Source organism: Balaenoptera physalus, assembly GCF_965194825.1.
Source record: "Balaenoptera physalus genome assembly, chromosome: 11".
NCBI classification, from domain to species: Eukaryota; Metazoa; Chordata; class Mammalia; order Artiodactyla; family Balaenopteridae; genus Balaenoptera; species Balaenoptera physalus.
The window spans coordinates 83310272-83328132 of NC_138896.1; the positions used below are offsets into that span (position 1 = coordinate 83310272).

Below are 17861 nucleotides of genomic sequence, written 5' to 3' on the forward strand. Positions count from 1 at the left end.
GTTAGGAGATACCCGCGCGGCCGTGGTTAGGAGATACCCGCGCGGCCTTGGTTAGGAGATACCCGCGCGGCCGTGGTTAGGAGATACCCGTGCGGCCTTGGTTAGGAGATACCCGTGCGGCCGTGGTTAGGAGATACCCGTGCGGCCGTGGTTAGGAGATACCCGTGCGGCCGTGGTTAGGAGATACCCGTGCGGCCTTGGTTAGGAGATACCCGTGCGGCCTTGGTTAGGAGATACCCGTGCGGCCTTGGTTAGGAGATACCCGTGCGGCCTTGGTTAGGAGATACCCGTGCGGCCTTGGGTAGGAGATACCCGTGCGGCCTTGGGTAGGAGATACCCGTGCGGCCTTGGTTAGGAGATACCCGTGCGGCCGTGGTTAGGAGATACCCGTGCGGCCTTGGTTAGGAGATACCCGTGCGGCCTTGGTTAGGAGATACCCGTGCGGCCTTGGTTAGGAGATACCCGTGCGGCCTTGGTTAGGAGATACCCGTGCGGCCTTGGTTAGGAGATACCCGTGCGGCCTTGGTTAGGAGATACCCGTGCGGCCGTGGTTAGGAGATACCCGTGCGGCCTTGGTTAGGAGATACCCGTGCGGCCTTGGTTAGGAGATACCCGTGCGGCCTTGGTTAGGAGATACCCGTGCGGCCTTGGTTAGGAGATACCCGTGCGGCCTTGGGTAGGAGATACCCGTGCGGCCTTGGTTAGGAGATACCCGTGCGGCCTTGGTTAGGAGATACCCGTGCGGCCGTGGTTAGGAGATACCCGTGCGGCCTTGGTTAGGAGATACCCGTGCGGCCTTGGTTAGGAGATACCCGTGCGGCCTTGGTCCTTGTGGACATCACAGTCTGTTAGGGGAATAGATATTAATCATATAAATGTGCCCTGGATTCAGGGTTAAACCTGTGTTAAGCCCAGTGACGGAAAGAGACGTTCAGTGCTTTGAGAGCATATCACGGGGTCCAGGCCCAGTTTGGGGGTCAGGAGAGGCTACGTGAAGAAGACATGATTGCACAGAATCTCACTAGGTCAAGAAGCTCTGAGCTCCAAGGGAGTAGCATGTGCCATGGCCCTGAGGCAGGAGAACACAATGTCCATGGACCTGAAAGGAAGCCACTAGGGGTGGAGCTGGACCCCAGAGATCCTTGAAGGCCATCAACTCTGGACTTTTATGCAGGGGAGCCGTTGAGAAACTGGCTGGGTGCGGAGGCTAACTTAGTTAGCATTTTGGAACAGATCAGGAAGGCTGTGGTTGAGAGCCAAGCTAGAGAGAAACCAGGGAGGATCACTGTCATCCGTTTGTCATAAAGAGATGGTGGTAGCTGGGACCTGGGGAGAAATGATCTCTTTCTGTTACCAAGATTGTAGGAATTTTATGTTCTTATGTAAGAGGAAGAAAATTAGTTTCAAGCTCTGGGAGGCTCCCTTTGAAGCAACTTGGTGACGAATGAAAATAACACTTCTGGGTAGGAAAGCAGGTCAGAGGGGTTTTATAAATGCTGCTCACGAGCAGGTTTGTAGCAATATCCTCATTGTTGTTTTGATGCCAGCAATTTTTTTCTACGCTCACTTTTCACTGATTTTCAAGTTGGACGTTTTCTCCTGTTGTGTTTATTTCTTTACTTGTCTTTTGTGCATTGTGCGAATGTATTGAATGGGCCTTCTGTCTTCGTCTGGTTCCATTTTAAATTTGGAGAGCTGGACAGGGGTGTGATTACGATGATCAGCTCATGTGTGCATTTTGCCATGCATTATCTGTGCAAATGCAAGCTGACTGCTTTCCATTGTGAAAGTTAATTTTGCAGCCATATTGTTAAACCCGTAAACCCATAGATCGAACTTCATGGGGATTTCATTAGTGTGTTTCTGCAAATAGTCTTTGGATGTCTAATATGTAAAAATTACAGTTGTCATAGAGTATCATCTTATCTCTCCACCCTCAGTTTAACGGCAGATTGATGACCAGGCTGAAGCTTGATTATAATTGTCAGAATAAAAGAACAAATTAGGTGGATGGTCCCAAGCTACAGTGGCGTTGGGACCATCCACCTAATGTAATACCAATCACATTTTATACTCTGTTACGGTTCCAAAAGCCTTCCATTTAGGTTTCATTTATAGCACAGAAGGACTTTTAAACGTACACAGTTTCCCAGTGAATCTTAAAAACACGAAGCAAAGAGCCCTCCATCTTAAAAGTGAAATGATGGGGCCGACCTGGCTTAAGATGACACCATTAGGAACGCGCTGTCAGAAACACAAAGAAGCCCCCAGCCAGCTGTTACTATTATGGTGCATTTAAGCAGAGGGCGAACTCAGATTCTCTTTGTAACTGGTTGCCTTGTTCCACTTAGTCCTATAAAGGAGATACTGGTTGTAAAACCTAATGGTGTGAAAAAGAGTTGGTAAAAAGGATGGTCTTCCCAGTTCCTTTAGCTCTTGCTCACGTAATCTTCCAGCTGAGAAGTGAGAATATGACTCCTATTAAATGCAGTTCTGTTCTGCCAAAGGCAGTATTGCTCCAAACCTGGGACTGGTCCAGCAGATGACACCTAAATAAACCCCACAGCAGCACCTAGTGTTCTTTAAAGGACTTCTGGCCTGAGCATCTCCACAAAAATAGATGAACACTCATGAGTAATGGTGCGTTTTTGACATGCTCTTGTCACTGGTCTATGAATACGAATTAGAGGGCCACACGTCTTTAGGGGCAAAAGAGGACCCCCTCCACATCCCTTTTCCAAATTAAAAATACCATAGCAGAGTAGGATCGAACTTTTTTTTAAATTTTAATTTATTTTTTTATTGAAACATAGTTGATTTACAATGTTGTGCAATCCCTGCTGTACAGCAGAGTGACTCAGTTATACACATATAGACATTCTTTTTTTTCTATTCTTTTCCGTTATGGTTTATCACAGGATACTGAATATAGTTCCCTGTAGGACCGTGTTGTTTATCCATCCTATATATAATAGTTTACATCTGCTAATCCCACACTCCTAGTCCTTCCCTTAAAAACAAATTTCTAGATGGTATCCATGCAGGGAATAAATTGCACTCAGTTTTTGGTACCATCTGTATCTAGAATGCTCAGAAAATAGAATTTCCAAGAACACCAACAGTTCAATAATTAACTTCACTGTATTTGGGGTATTAAATAATAATGAACATAATATTACATTATATATTTAATAAATATGGACTATTGTATCTAAAAGCCAGAAATTCGTTTTCCTAAAGGATCTCTTCTATGCAATTTCTATTCTACTATAGTCTTTCTATTTTGAAACTTGGGTTAAATCAAATTTATGCATTTTTAATACAGAGAAATGGTGTTGATTTTCCTGTTCAGTCCTCTTTAAATTTTTCTATTATTTTGTAAGGTACACAAGGTGTATTATTTATGTTTTTAGAAATACTTTAGTGGGATGACAAGCATGGCCAAACATTATTATCTCATGAAGAACTCTCTAGAAGAGGAGGCATTTGGGATTCTCAAAAGCACTTTCAGTAAAAAAAATTTTAAATGCACAATATAATGCTAGGAAATTAACTTCAGTCATGAAAGTAAGCAATGAATATCTCAGAATAATAATTACTGTCATCATACCTTCCCAGGTTTGAGTGGTCACTATTTGGAGATTTACTAATCCTAATTAGAGATTATCTTCATTATGGATACTAAGCTTTTGAGAGATTACATGACTAATTGGTAAAAGAACTAGAACAAATATTTTAATATCAATTTACCTTTCTACAGGGCATGACAATTTATCATGTGCCTTTACTTAAATTGTTTGGTCCTTAAGTTGGTAAATAAGGCATTGTGGATTTCCTCACACCCTTCATCCTGGCCCCAGGTTTTCTTCTGGTCATTTTTCTTACCAGGTTGGGGGAAAGAAAGATAAGAGGTTAAGTGACTTGCCCGAGTTCACAGAGCTAGAACTAGCACCCAGACCTTTACTTTTACGCCTGTGTTCTTTACTGCTTTCTAGGAAAGCTGATGTTTCTATAGTTGTTGGCCTTCTCCCATGGATGGATAGGTTAAGTGACTATTCTGGAAAGCATGCTAAGTATCTTTGTATATACTCTCAGGAAGATAGCAGTCTTTGGTAGTTCCTAACCTTCCATGCTTATAGCTCATTACTAACAGATGGTAGAACTGAATTGGATGCATGAACTTAAAGGGTTGCAGCTACAGAATGTATTCTGACTTTAGGGAATGGAGAATTAAAATATAAGATGTCTTAGAAACAACAGTGCATATCTCAGTGTCAATGGACAAACAAATTCTGAGATGATAAATTTTTATGCAAATGTAGGATTTAGAGTTGCTTGAGACAGGAAGTGCCTCTGATGGCCACCAGCCTACAAATAAGAGCTGTGTCTTCTGATTTACTCATAAAATTCCAACAGTTAGGAATTCTCACCATTGGTGCTAGAATTGGGGCCCTTGTCTGGGATTTGTCTATATAAGGAGGATTTGCTTGTACTTGTGACTCAGAGTACTACGTGCTATAATTCAAAGTTGGATTAGTTTAGGATTTTCTGCTTTTACCGTAAATTCTGATATAAAAAAACCCTCAGTGTGGAATCTGTTTTTTTAATTCCTCACCGCCTATCACTACATACACTAGTCTTTCAAAATGTTCTGTTAGGCCTGAAATTTAATCCTAAAAAAATAACTCAAATGTCGGGAAAGTTTTGGACACAAAGGTGTGGATTACACTATTATTTATGTTAGTGAAAATTGGTGGAACAATCCCAACTGCCCAACATTTTGGAAATGATTAAGTAAATTAGGCCCTTCCTGAAGCTGGAATATTGTATAGCCATTAAAAGTTATGCTATATGGTGGGGACTTCTAATGACCTAAGTCACATTATTACTTAATACTACTGTTGATAAAATGTTAATACCATAAGTGAACAAAGCAATTAAGAATAGCAAACACGTAATGGTACCTGTTACCAGGAGCGCATCTAAGCAATTTACATATATTGCGTCACTTGGAAGGTAAATATTCATAGTACCTGTGAAGGAAATACTTTTGGTAACTTCATTTTTAGATAAGAAAACTAGAGTCCAGATGTTAGGTCACATACCTAGTAAGTGGAGGAGTTGGGGATTCAACCCCTGAACTCTGCCATTGCTACTGTTCTGCGCAGTGTAATGTTCCTAACAAAGGATCTCATCTGTGCTGCAAAATATGTTCATGTGTGCGTGGAAAATTTGGAAGGGCCTGTGACCCAATTTCCAGCACTGATGACCTGTGTGGCGGGAGTTTGGGTGGCTTGATCCTGTTCTAGTCTTTTCTGTATCTTATAAAGAACATGTGGTATTTCCACATGCAGTTTTAAATAAGTGAATAAATAGGAGCCTTCTTTATTTCCCAGAATCTCCTTGCCGCTGAGTGAAAACCCACCCCTGCACTGTCATATCCATGCCTTCCAGTTTCTGGGCAGTCAAACCACCGTGGCCAGGCTTCCTCTACCATGATGTGGCATCACGTCAGTCAGAGAGTGGGTCGGGCCACACACCAAATTTGCCTGGATGTTTTTCTGTTTTCTAATCATAAGCAAAAGTCCAAGAGGCACATGGGAATGTCTGGCCTGAATTCTGGATCCCTCGATTCCCATCTCATAATTTTTTAGTTGATTTAGCTAAAGGTGTGGGCTTTTTAGACTTGGAAAAAATACTAGTAAAGTCTTTTTGTAAAAAATAATCGGAGGCATTTTCAAATGGTGCACTGTCTCCATTGAGCAACGGACAGGTGGGTTTTTTATGCTGTTTCAAATTCAGCCTGTTTTTTTTTGTTTTCTGTTTTGCTGGTGAAAAGTAGAACCAGGGTTCTTTTGGTTTTTTCTCTACCTCTCTGCTAAACCATATTTAAATGTTTGCCTCTATAAACTAATTTGCGATGATAAAGTAGCACCCCAAATACTAAAGGAATCTGTTAAAAGGCATTTGAAAGAGTCCCTTTCTTTTAAAAATACATATGAAAATATTTACCAAGAAAATGTGATTGAGGCTTTACTTCAACATAATTGGAAGAGGGTAAAGATGTAGATGAAAGAAGATTGATCATAAAGCTGAGTTGATGGGTACACAGGAGCTCATTAGACTACTCTTTCTACTTTTGTTTCTGTTGAAAAATTATCATCATAAAAAAAATGAAGCAGAGACTTCACTGCTATCTCAGCGATTCCATTGCATCATGAAACGCAACAAATTTAGTTTGAAAGGGAAGTTTTCAGGGAAGTCACGTAGAACTTTAGTCTGTAAAATGCCAAAACAAGCAATTGAAATGTGACAAATTCTGACAGTCTATCACATTGTTTGCATACAAGGCTCCACCATGCCAAAGAATAATTTGGTTTTTTTGGGGTTTTTTTGAATTTTATCTTATTTATTTTTTTATACAGCAGGTTCTTATTAGTTATCCATTTTATACATATTAGTGTATATATGTCAATCCCAGTCTTCCAATTGACTGTTTTTTTCAATTCAAGTAATCTTATGATAATAGTATTAATGGATTTAGATATGTTTAAGTTGTGCTTTTGAGCTGTAAGCCTTTTATAAACTCTTACCACTATCTTACCCTTGGACTTTTGTGAAATATCTGAAATGTTCCCTTTTTTTAAGATCTTTTTTTTTTTTTAATTTTTATTTTATATTGGAGTATAGTTGATTAACAGTGTTGTGGTAGTTTCAGGTGCACAGCAAAGTGATTCGATTATACATATGCATGTATTTATGTTCACTTTGATTTCAGACTCTCCACCTCCACGCCATCCTTCATGCTCCTTCGATACTAGTAGCACTTTTTCCCTTATCATTATCCTCGTCTAGAACTGGGCAGTGGATCTCTAACTACCTGTGAATAAAACCCAGATGTTTTAGTCTGGCCCAGACCTACCCCTGCAGATTGATTTCTTCTACTACCAACCACTTCCTAGAAATGGAACCACATAGGCAAAAGAGAATGGGCTATTTAAAATCTCTCCTGATACAGTAGGCCAAAAAAAGTCTCTCTTTTTCTTAAAGTTATCACTGAAGATGGACATTTTTCAAATTTTCATTGACATTCATTTTTTTTTCCATTTAAAAATGTATTTGTTTATATCTTTCCCTAGTTTATTATTATCCTATTCTCTAGTAATATTTTACAGCAGGATAAAGGTTCATCTTTTGTTCTCAAATGTAGATTTTCTGAGAGGGTCCTGTTATCTGACCGGTTTTGCACTCTCAGTGCCTGGTCTTATGCCTAGTGCAGGGTAGGTACTTAAATATCTGTTTTCACTTGTTAACACCTTTATTTTAGAATTGAAAAGAATAGAATAGGGTCCATTTTGAGTAGGAATTTCTTTAATATTCCTTGGTAGGAAATCAATGTTTTTTATCTCTACTCCTGAGAGGTGACCCCTGGAGGGGTCTGAGAGGGCAGTGGCTACAACTAAGGAAGAATTGCCCTTCTGATTTGTGAGCTTTGCTCCCCATACCAGGGGCATTATGTAGGAAAAGGAAGTGTATTGTGCTGAAACTTGAAAACTGGTCTTATAACATGACACTTACCAGTAATTTCTCTTGTGCTCATGCTGTCACCTAAACTGAAGATAAGATGATTAACAAGTTTTGAGAGCTTTTTTAGCTTGTTGCTCTAGATTATTTTAGTGGCTATTTTTTTTTTTTAACCCATTTCTCAATCTTGGTACTAAAAATTAGGAGTGAAATCACAAGCCTTTTTGTTGTATCTTCCTAGCCCATCTTTTGTAGTATCCTGCTTCCCTTCTTTCCTCCATGATTTTTAGTCCTATAAAATTATTTTTTAATAGGCATTTTCTCATAAATCCTGTTCCTCATCAAATTTCCTTTATTTTGTATTTCCAGCTTTTGGACACTCAGCCTAAAGACTCTGATCTTTCTGCAGCACCCTTGGACTCTTTTGTAACACAGGGAAGCCAGTCTTCTGCATTCTGCCTGTGCAGAGTAGATGTCTATTAAATCAAACTCATTAAGAGACTTTGTAGCCCTCAGCTCTCGCCAGCTCCTCACCAGTTAAGTGTTAAGCAGGGTTTTGCCTTCTCTTCCCACACGTCTGCATTTAATTCTTCTAAAGGAGTAAAAGAAGAGTGATGCACTTCAAACACCTGAGATTTCAGTCTCATTAAAAAAAAAACATCTTTCCCGTTTCCATAGTCTGATATGTACCTAGAAAGGCCAGCCCTAGAAAGGACTATTTAGTTATCCCCCAGTTTGTTCCTTTTCCTCAGTTCCCATGAAGAAATTCAAGCCTATGATGTTTTCTCCTTCTTTCCATTTTGATGTCATTTTGTGACAGATGGTGAATAAAAGCAGCGAGCCCAGGCCAGGTGGCAGAGTATCTGTGTCTGCATTTTGATGACACCTGTCACTGGAGAATCCAGGCACATAGACGGTGTTACCGTCCAGGGACAAGGCAGAGGAAGTCGGCAGCCTGGAAAGCCCACTAGATGAGGAGTTGTATTGGGGTCCCAACAGCTTGTGTAATTTTGTTGTGATTTTGTAGTTAGATCCAAATTTTCAAGCAGCCTGCATAATGCAAGAGTTTTCTCATAATCTGAATCATGTTTCCTCTTACTTGACTTTCTTACCATCAGGTGCAGGATCCTGTTGCAATAAAATCATCGATGAAAGAGAAGTGCAGTCAGCATTGTGGGGTTCCCGCTAACGAACCAACATTGTTATTAGCTCAGGTTCTAGAATGTTAGGTATATTTTTGCTTCTCCAGCATAGCTGCTCAGAACTATGCTTTGGTAGAGAGTAAGTTGGAATTTTGCCCCAGACATATGTGTTATCAAGTGTGCATGTCATTTTTAAGTCAGTTGGACTATCCAACCTAAAATGATCTGCTAGCAAAGTTCTATGCCTAACTTCTTGCCAAGCTAACATTTTGGAAGGTAGCGCAGAAACAGAAGAGCTGTGAATTTTGACCTCTTGACATTAAACACTTTTCTGACACAAGGCAAAGAAAGGAAGGGGACACGTAAATTTTCTCTGCAATCAGCTATGTCTTTCTGTCAACCTCCAAGTACTCTAGTATTACCTGTTCCTCTTTCTCTGTCTCTTTATCTCTCATTTATACGTATATATAATTTTAGCTACTTACAGTCTCTTGAATGTCACCAATAGTCCATTGTAAGATTCTCAAATTATAGCAAAGCTCTTCCAACTTGAGCTGGTAAAATGGATTCATCATGGCTCTGTACTCTGATCATATGGGCAGAGAGTAAGCCTTGCCTAACTTTGAAGGGGGTTATGTGTCTTAATTTATCTCACTCAAGTTATCATTTGTATGGTGTCCTCTGCTTTAGGGCACACACCATGCCACAGCCTGTGCTTTCTGCTACATTGGAGGGAGCCCTACTTGCTTTTCTTCCTACCAAAACACAAAACGCACTTTATGGCAACACTGATGTGGAATCTTAGGGGGATTTTTTTCCATTATTTTAAATGGCAGAAGGACATAATTATGGTGATTTGTCACCCAACTCATGCACTCAGGTGCAGTGTCATGGTGAAATGACTGTATGAAAGCTCTGTTCTCCTTTCATCCTGCGCAGCTTCCATGATGTGCAGTTATAGTCTTCGTTTGCTTTGTTTTGTGAGCCAAATATGAGATTCGGGCATGAAATCCTACAGCGCTGGAAATTCCAAAATCACACTCTAATAGCCAAAATTAAGTTGCAACCCTACTGTGATGCTTAGAAGTCTGACCTAAGGGCTTTCAGTCCTTTCCCTTGTTATCTGGAAATTGTCTTTCTCTTGGTAATTATCTTGGTTTTATTCAATTGTTGATTCAGTCATTCACTTAGTAAATTACATGAAATAGCTAGTGTGCACCAGGTACTGTTAAGAGTATTTCATAACAATGTATGCACCAGGTACTGTTAAGAGTATTTCATAACAATGTCAACATTCAGTGGAGAAATGTAGAATGCTGTTTGTGTTTACGTCATCAAGAACCATTTAAAATGGTGGACTTGAGCATAATTCTCTGCTTCTTTATTAGACTTGCTTTTGATGGGGAACAGAATTCACTTAAACACTCCATTGGGAAAGGCCCTCCCACATAGTTGTCTGCAATGCCACTTGTGACCATGAGTCCAGAATTTTAGAGCTTTACATATTTTTTTTTTAACCCGGAAAATCTACTGCTAGAAGTTTATCCTAAGGAAATTAACATGGGTATGGACATAGCCATAAAGATGTTCATTCAGACTTTAAAAAATAATAATAGTGAAAAGTTTAAAATAACCCATATGTCCAATAGTGGGATGGGTTACATACGTTATGGTCTATCTGTGCAGTCGAATCATAAGCAGCCACTAAAAGTGAGGTTGAAGCATAATGAAACTACACTTGCATGTACTTGTGCATATACTTTTCATACATTTGGGAAACAATCACGTAGGGCAGGGGTCCCCAACCCCTCCGGGCCACGGACTGGTACCGGTCCACGACCTGTTAGGAACCGGGCCGCACAGCAGGAGGTGAGCGACAGACAAGTGAGCGAAGCTTCATCTGCCGCTCCCCATCACTCGCGTTGCCACCTGAACCATCACGCCCCCCCTCCCCCAGTCCATGGAAAAATTGTCTTCCACGAAACCGGTCCCCTGGTGCCAAAAAGGTTGGGGACCGCTGATGTAGGGGGGACCTGAGACTTCAGCTTCACTGTTGCTGGTTCGGTGAGCATTGGCAAGCGACTTAATAACTAGTATAAGCCTGAATCTCCTTATGCATAAAATGGTAATACTTAGCAAGTGCATAGGATCATTATGAAAATAATAATTCACCTAAAGTGCTTAGCATAGTACTTGGCACTTAATAAATGTAACCTATGATAATGATTCGCTATTGCATTGAATAAAAACTGGAAGTTTATACACCGAATTATTACTGTTGTTTACATCTGGATGATAGGATAAACTTCAATTTTGATTTTTTTGTAGTTTCTAAATTTTGATTATATGTAGTTTCTAAATTTCCTGCAGTTAACATGTCTTAATCATGATTTTAATAGAGAAATAATTATTTTAACTAGAGTTTTAGGGGAAAACACCTTAATTAAAGAAGTGTGGTCATTTTGGTGTTATGAGCACCTGTATTTTATGCTAAAAGATGTAGGAACTTCATTGTTAATCATGGAACTGGGGGGATGCTGCATCAATTTTCCACAGATATTTATGGCTGGAGTTTTACTAAGACAAAGAACATGATTTACTTGTCATCAGTGGGAAAATTCATTGTATTTCTAGGGCGTGTGCATTAGCAGCAGCGGCCGAATAGCTATATTAATGTTCTGGTGTGTGATTTGGGTTAATTACTGTCATAGATTTATTAGGCTTTGACATGACTTTTTTTCCCCAGAAAATAAAACTTGAGAAAATTCAAGATTGGTATTAACTGTCTTGCTGAAAATGAATTTCTAATATGGACAACTGAAATCAACAGCTATAAAACCGCACTGTTGATGGGAAAGTGAAGATTTCCTAATATAAGCCTCTTTGATTTTCACTTCCCTTTGAATATGTGTTACTTTACTTGCCTAGAGATACATTTAAAACCAGAAGGTTCTGGGAATATTTTCTGGAGAGGGGTGTGGTAGAGTTGCCTCTGAGTGGGTAAGAAAAGAGCTATACTCAATATCTTGTAATAACCTATAATGGAAAAGAATTTGAAAAAGAAGATACATACATGCTGTACACCTGAACCTAATACAACATTGTAAATCAACTATACTTCAATAAAATTTTTTTCAAAAAGGAAAAGAGCTTAAGGGAGCATAGAGTAGAGCCTCTGTCTGGGTGGATTCAGCGTTTCCAGTTTGGACAGCTGATCCTACTGCTTTTGAAGATGACAGGAACCCTTGACATGTAATTTGGGTCATCAGGAACAAATCACTTGTCTAGTAACAAGTTGTCCATCGTTCATGCGTCAGCTTGGACCTTGGGCTCTTCTAAAGTTTCTTAATCCGTTCCTTTAATAAATGTTTAGTGAACCCTGCACTATGTGCTTAATTAGGAAACAGCAGTGAGCGTGGCAGATGCAATTCTGGCTTTAGTGTGAGGATTTCTGGTACAATTATTTGCTGTAGTAATATTCACAAATTTAGGGACTGTTGCTACCTTTCTTTTCAATGTCAAGGTTATATCACAATAACTGATCTTTATTGTCATATATTTAAAATAGAATTCCCAAATTTTATTGTCATGGTCACCCTACTGAATCTAAGTATTGTACAATATTCATTTATTTATTTTTAAATTTTTGGCTGCATTGGGTCTTCATTGCTGAACGCAGGCTTTTCTCTCTAGTTGCAGCGAGCGGGGGCTACTCTTCGTTGTGGTGTGCGGGCTTCTCATTGTGGTGGCTTCTCTTGTTTTGGAGCACAGGCTTTAGGCGTTTGGGCTCAGTAGTTGTGGCTCCCAGGCTCTAGAGCACAGCCTCAGTAGTTGTGGCGCACAGGCTTAGTCGCTCCGCTGCATATGGGATCTTCCCGGACCAGGGCTCGAACCCGTGTCCTGTGCATTGGCAGGCGGATTCTTAACCACTGCACCACCAGGGAAGTCCCTGTACAATATTTTTAAAATATATTTTTGCCCAGGTAAAATTATATTCTCTATATTAAAACTGAAAAGGAAGTGATATGGGCAGATTTTCTACCACTTCTGTGGTTTTGCCATCATGGACACACAGTTGGAATCCAGAGAGGAGAAGGGACAGTATCACTGGTTCATGGTAGATGATTGTTTTTTGTTTTTTTTTTTTTTAAATCTTGGGTGGACTCTAGCATCAGAGTTAGCCTGTTTGTCGTCTGTCTCGGCAGACACCACAAACCAAGCAGGGAAGTACTGAGAGCCCTAACTTGGGCAGGAGAGTAAGATCAGAGGGTGTAAATCTCCATTAGGGATCCTGTGAGTGAATGTTGTCTTTCCTGGGGTGCCAATATGTGATTCTCTTCCAGTCCTCGTCCTGATTTTATTTGGTCCCCTGTGACTTCTGAGAGACCTTACAAATGTCTTTAGTGAAACTGTGCGTGTTCACTAGAAGCAGGTAACTGATCTGTTCAATGGAGCATAGCTCTTTGCAATGTAACCGTTTCATGTTGAAAAAGATCTTTTTAATTTTATTTATTTTGTAGCACTGAATATCTTTGTGTGTACAACTTATGCCCACTCTCCTTTCTAAGGGTTCATATGGTTTTATGGGAAGAATATAAAAATTGATATTAATGTAAGAAACTTATTGAAAAGAAGAATGGTAGCTGTCTCTTTTCTTGATGATCTTCAGCAGAAATATCAAGCAGGCTACTCTCAGCATTAAGAACTTGACTTCCCGTATTGAACCATGATCTCTCTCACCTATAAATTAGAGGTGTTCAGGGTGTTCCCATTAATATTGAGAACAAGAGAAATATGAAACAGTTAGTTGTAGAAATGGAAATTACAGACATACGGTTAGTTACATCATTAGTTACATCTCGCTGTTCACAGTGGACATGGCTGTGATGGATTACGTCTCAATAAAAATCTTGTCAATAGAATTAGGTTCTTAGGTGCATCACAGGAGCTTGCTGTTCCAACAATTTGTACAGTAAATTATTTATGCAATGTAGCATACTCCTATAAAACGATTAATCACCTCCAAATTTCAGTTGCAATTTTTATGTCCCCCACGTTTTCATAAAAAGGAGGTTTCTGGGCCACTAAAGGTATACTGATATGCCTACAGCATAAAAAATGTGTATGAAATACTATTACAACATATACCATGATAAAGGTAGCTTTTTATAATTCGACCAAAATGTTTCTAAGTCCCAGGCAATAACCTATCAACTTGAAGAAATGTTTATTTCGGCTATAAATAACATTATAGAAAATGGATTACGACTTCTCTGGAGATTTTTTTTCCATGTGAATTGAGTTTTGAGTAATATGTGATACATATTATAGTAAGTTTTCCTAGCTTATCTTATAACAAAGAAAAGGTACAAAATAATATATTTTCTGGTGTCTGAATACATATATTTCCTCCAGAAACTGGCAAACTAACCAGTGTCCTGGTCAAAGATAAAACACTGAAAACATTTATGTGCTTATTCATCCATTCATTCATTACGTATTTATTGAGCATCTACTTGTATGAGGCATTGTACTAAGTGCTTACTGTTTCCTAATTCTCCTGTTACAGAGAAAAAGCTTTCAATCAGGGCTTTATAAAATTTCGGGCATCTGTTGATGAATCCATGGAAACTTCTACCTTCTCACTCAAACTCTTTAGCAGAAGGTGAGCCAGTCAGCCACTTTTTGGCTCTCAGTTACAGATCCACCCTCCTTTGCCTATTGTGATACTTGAGCTGAACCCTGTAAACATTTCTCCTTTGGTAGCTGGTACAGTGGTAGTCTTTGTCCATAGAGGGCGCCAGGGGACACCACCAAGGGTGAGGTCTCCCCTCCTGCTTCTGTGAGCTACGTGTGGGAGTGGGGGACAGTGGGTTAGCAGGAGGGTGGCTCAGTGGCCCTCCTCTTGGCAGCTCTCGCAATAGCTCCAGCCCACACCTTCTAGCCAGTTTCTCCACCGCTAGGTGGGCTGCTCCTTCTTAGACCACCTCCAGCCCACTTGTGTCAGTAGCAGTTCATCTGTACTATGCTATGGTCTCTGGTCCATCCAACAAATCACTCTTCTGGACGTGCTCCAGCCAGCTGTCACTCTCCAGCAAGTTTCTCTGTTACCTAGAAGGCCAGTCCTCTGGACCATCGCCAGCACACACCCTCTGGCAAGCTCCATGCTATGGGTTCTAGGTCATGTTCCTGTGACATCCACACCCTCCCCACAAAGGTCTCAATATCAGCCTTGGGGGGAGGGCCTTCTTCTGAGTTCTTAATTTCTTCCTTGCTCACTCTCTGTCTGTTCTAGACTTAGTGGCCACTTTCTGCATTTGCTTCTCCTGTACTCCTTAGAGCCCTTTCTCCCCCTTTTCCACCCACCCCGTTTTTGGTAGTTAACCACCTTTTACTTGATAACAATTCTTTATATTAAGTTTTGCCTGTTCAAATTACCGATGTGGTCTCTGTCTCCTGATTGGACCTTGACTGAAAGAAAAGGGATAAGAGAAAAGCCACCTGCAAAAAAAATTAGTTGCTATTGAACTGCCAACTCGTGACCAGTACCCTATTCTCTTTGACATTCTTTACTATTTCTGCTTAATAACTGATTTTATTTTAGTATGGATTACATCAGACATTCCATAATCAGGTGCTGAATAGTCTTACCAGCATTACTGCATTGAGTACAGAATAGGTAAATACCCTTTTATGCCTTTATAGTATAGAGGCATTTATCTACTCAGCAGAGATTTATTCAGCATTGCCAACATGCTTGGCACTGGAGTAGGTGCTTAAAAAAAAAAGGGCATGATAACTAAGGCACTGCCTTGCAAGTTTGTCAGGGAGACAGTACCTGGGTGTGTGAAAAGTTAACCAACAGTGCAATAGAGTTTGCATTAGCATTTGTATTGCTTCATATTTCTAAACTAAGTAATGTTGCAGAACAGCAGTATTCTGTTCTGTACAATCCGTTCAGATTTCTAAGCATATGAACATTCATTTGTCTTTTCAATTGTTTCCCATTTTCTCTGCATACACAATACTTGCTGGTAGGAATTTCAAGGGCTGCAAATTGGTAGGTCCTCTGTAATCAATGAAAATAGTTTACGACACTAGATCTTTGAAATGGTGTCTGAATATGCACACTTTGGGACTTGAAGAAACATTTCTTTTACTGTATAAATTACTGGAAGCCAGCTGTGCGGGATGAGGCAGGAGTGCTTTGTGGAATATCATTGGTTTGGAGAGTGTAGAGCTCTGTGTGAAGTGATTCTAGTTTTGGAACCTTTATGCAGACAAGATTCATGGAGCCAGATTGAGAGTCCGGTGTCCCTTCGTAGATGTGCACTATGCAGAATGATATTTAAGACATTCCCTTCCCAGAATTGTTCTAGTGAGTCCCTTGAGTGGAATTGTGTACCTTTCTCCGTGCAGTTCTTGCAGAGAAGTTAAAATCACAGGGCCAAGGCAATGCCTGGGCCGTCTGGAGCTCTGAAACATTGCTGAAGGCGGTGCGATGAAATTCGCTAGACCAGCCCTTCCCGGCGCATACTTGGAGGAGCGCTAGTCCTGGAAGATGCTCGGCCTTGATGGAATCCTGGGAAGTGATTTCTAGTCTAGAATATCCTCCTCCCCTCAGAGACAGACTGTACAGTTTAGCATCACAAGGGCTCTCTGATAAGCCCTGAAATGAAAGGAACCTGTCATTTTCCAATATGGTATTCCTGAAATATTGTTCACCCTGGACCTGGACCCTTTTCCTCTTCAATATCGATTGTCCCACTGAAATGCTGTTTTCCCTACATGAATTAGGGAATTTGGCTGTTGTTTTTGCATATCTTTCTTGAAAGAAGCCTTCGCCTACCTGTGTCTGTGTGTGGGTGTGGGTGTGTGTAAACCCATATGGCTTTTTAAAAAGATTTTTCATGGCTCCTGCCATCCTTAAGAATTTGAAGGATTGGGTAAATTGTCATGGGGCTGGAAAGGAAACCATGCATATGGGGAATAGGAATTACGACAATGTAGGCAACACCTTCGGATATACCAGCAAGACCATGATAGGCCTAAGGTTTGAGCCCTCTCCCACCTGTTTGTAGGTGTGACTTTTGGCCAAAACCACTTGTTCTCTCGAGGCCTTTGTTGCCAGATCTGTTATATGAGTTGATCACTTGTTCTTACCTCGCAGGGTTGTTGTGGGCAAAGTGAGGTAATGACCATGGACCACTAGTTGTACTGTGAGGGGCACTGTAATCTCAGTAGATACTGACTGTTATTATTTTGAAAAAGGATAGATTGTGGCCAGCATTTGGGATGGTTCTCTGCTGATCCTACCTGGGCATGATAGAGGCGGTGACTGAAATCATTTTGAACTAGGTTGGTAGAGGTCCTGCTGGTAAAATGAAAGAGATTATAACTGATACCAGGTTAAGCCAGAAGCATGACCGTGTCCCCGAGATGCGTGTGTGTGTGTGTGTGTCTGTGTTGATGTCTGTAAGGAGGGGTCCTTGAGGAAAGGGCAAGAAGAACAGTAGCTCTCCCTGCAGTTGCTCTTCCAGATTGGCATCACATGTCCACTCTTGTCCCCTCTGCTGTGGCGGCTCTTCCAGCGGCCACTTTGGGGTGCAGTTCGTCAAGTCTTCTCTGCTTTTCACTGTGAACCATGCCACCTCAAACACCTATTCCAGTACAGAGAATTCCATGCATCACAAGTCACAGGAGAAAAATCATGGTTCCTGTCTGAGAGCTGATTTCACTCTGGGCCTGTTTGAGGAAACAGCATCTTAATGTTCTGCAAAACATTGCCTTGTTTTCCTCGTCCAGGTCAGGGGGATGCCGGGCTCGCTGCAGACCACTGAGATATTCAGTATCGGCATTTTCTGCCCCCAGCCAGGGCCACATGGGAGGAAAAGGGGATTAGTGACATAGGAATGTGGTCTATTGCCAGCCACCAAGAAGTCATGCTCTGGTTTTACAACCTCTGACCGTGTGTCAGAAAGACAGTGGCCGATTGGAAACCAAGGCAGCACTATTGCTACCACTCGTCCTGGTTTGTCTTTGCCAAAAAACTTGCTTGCTGTTATATAGACATTTATTCATTTATCATTTATATATTTGATAGAAACATACCAAATTTGATGTATACACAAATCAGAATCGCAGAATGCACACACATATCATGTTTGATGTATATATGAGTTTATCAAAACTGAT

The 17861-nt window shown here is 40.7% G+C and overlaps 1 protein-coding gene and 1 long non-coding RNA gene across 7 annotated transcripts in view; both read left to right on the forward strand.

Annotated features, from left to right (window-relative positions):
• PTPRG (protein tyrosine phosphatase receptor type G) overlaps positions 1-17861 on the forward strand; it is a 725147-nt gene that overhangs the window by 513375 nt on the left and 193911 nt on the right. The window lies entirely within an intron of this gene.
• On the forward strand, positions 783-11608 carry LOC309638673. The gene is made up of 2 exons (XR_014251236.1): positions 783-9888; positions 9927-11608. It is a non-coding gene; the product is annotated as an uncharacterized lncRNA (long non-coding RNA).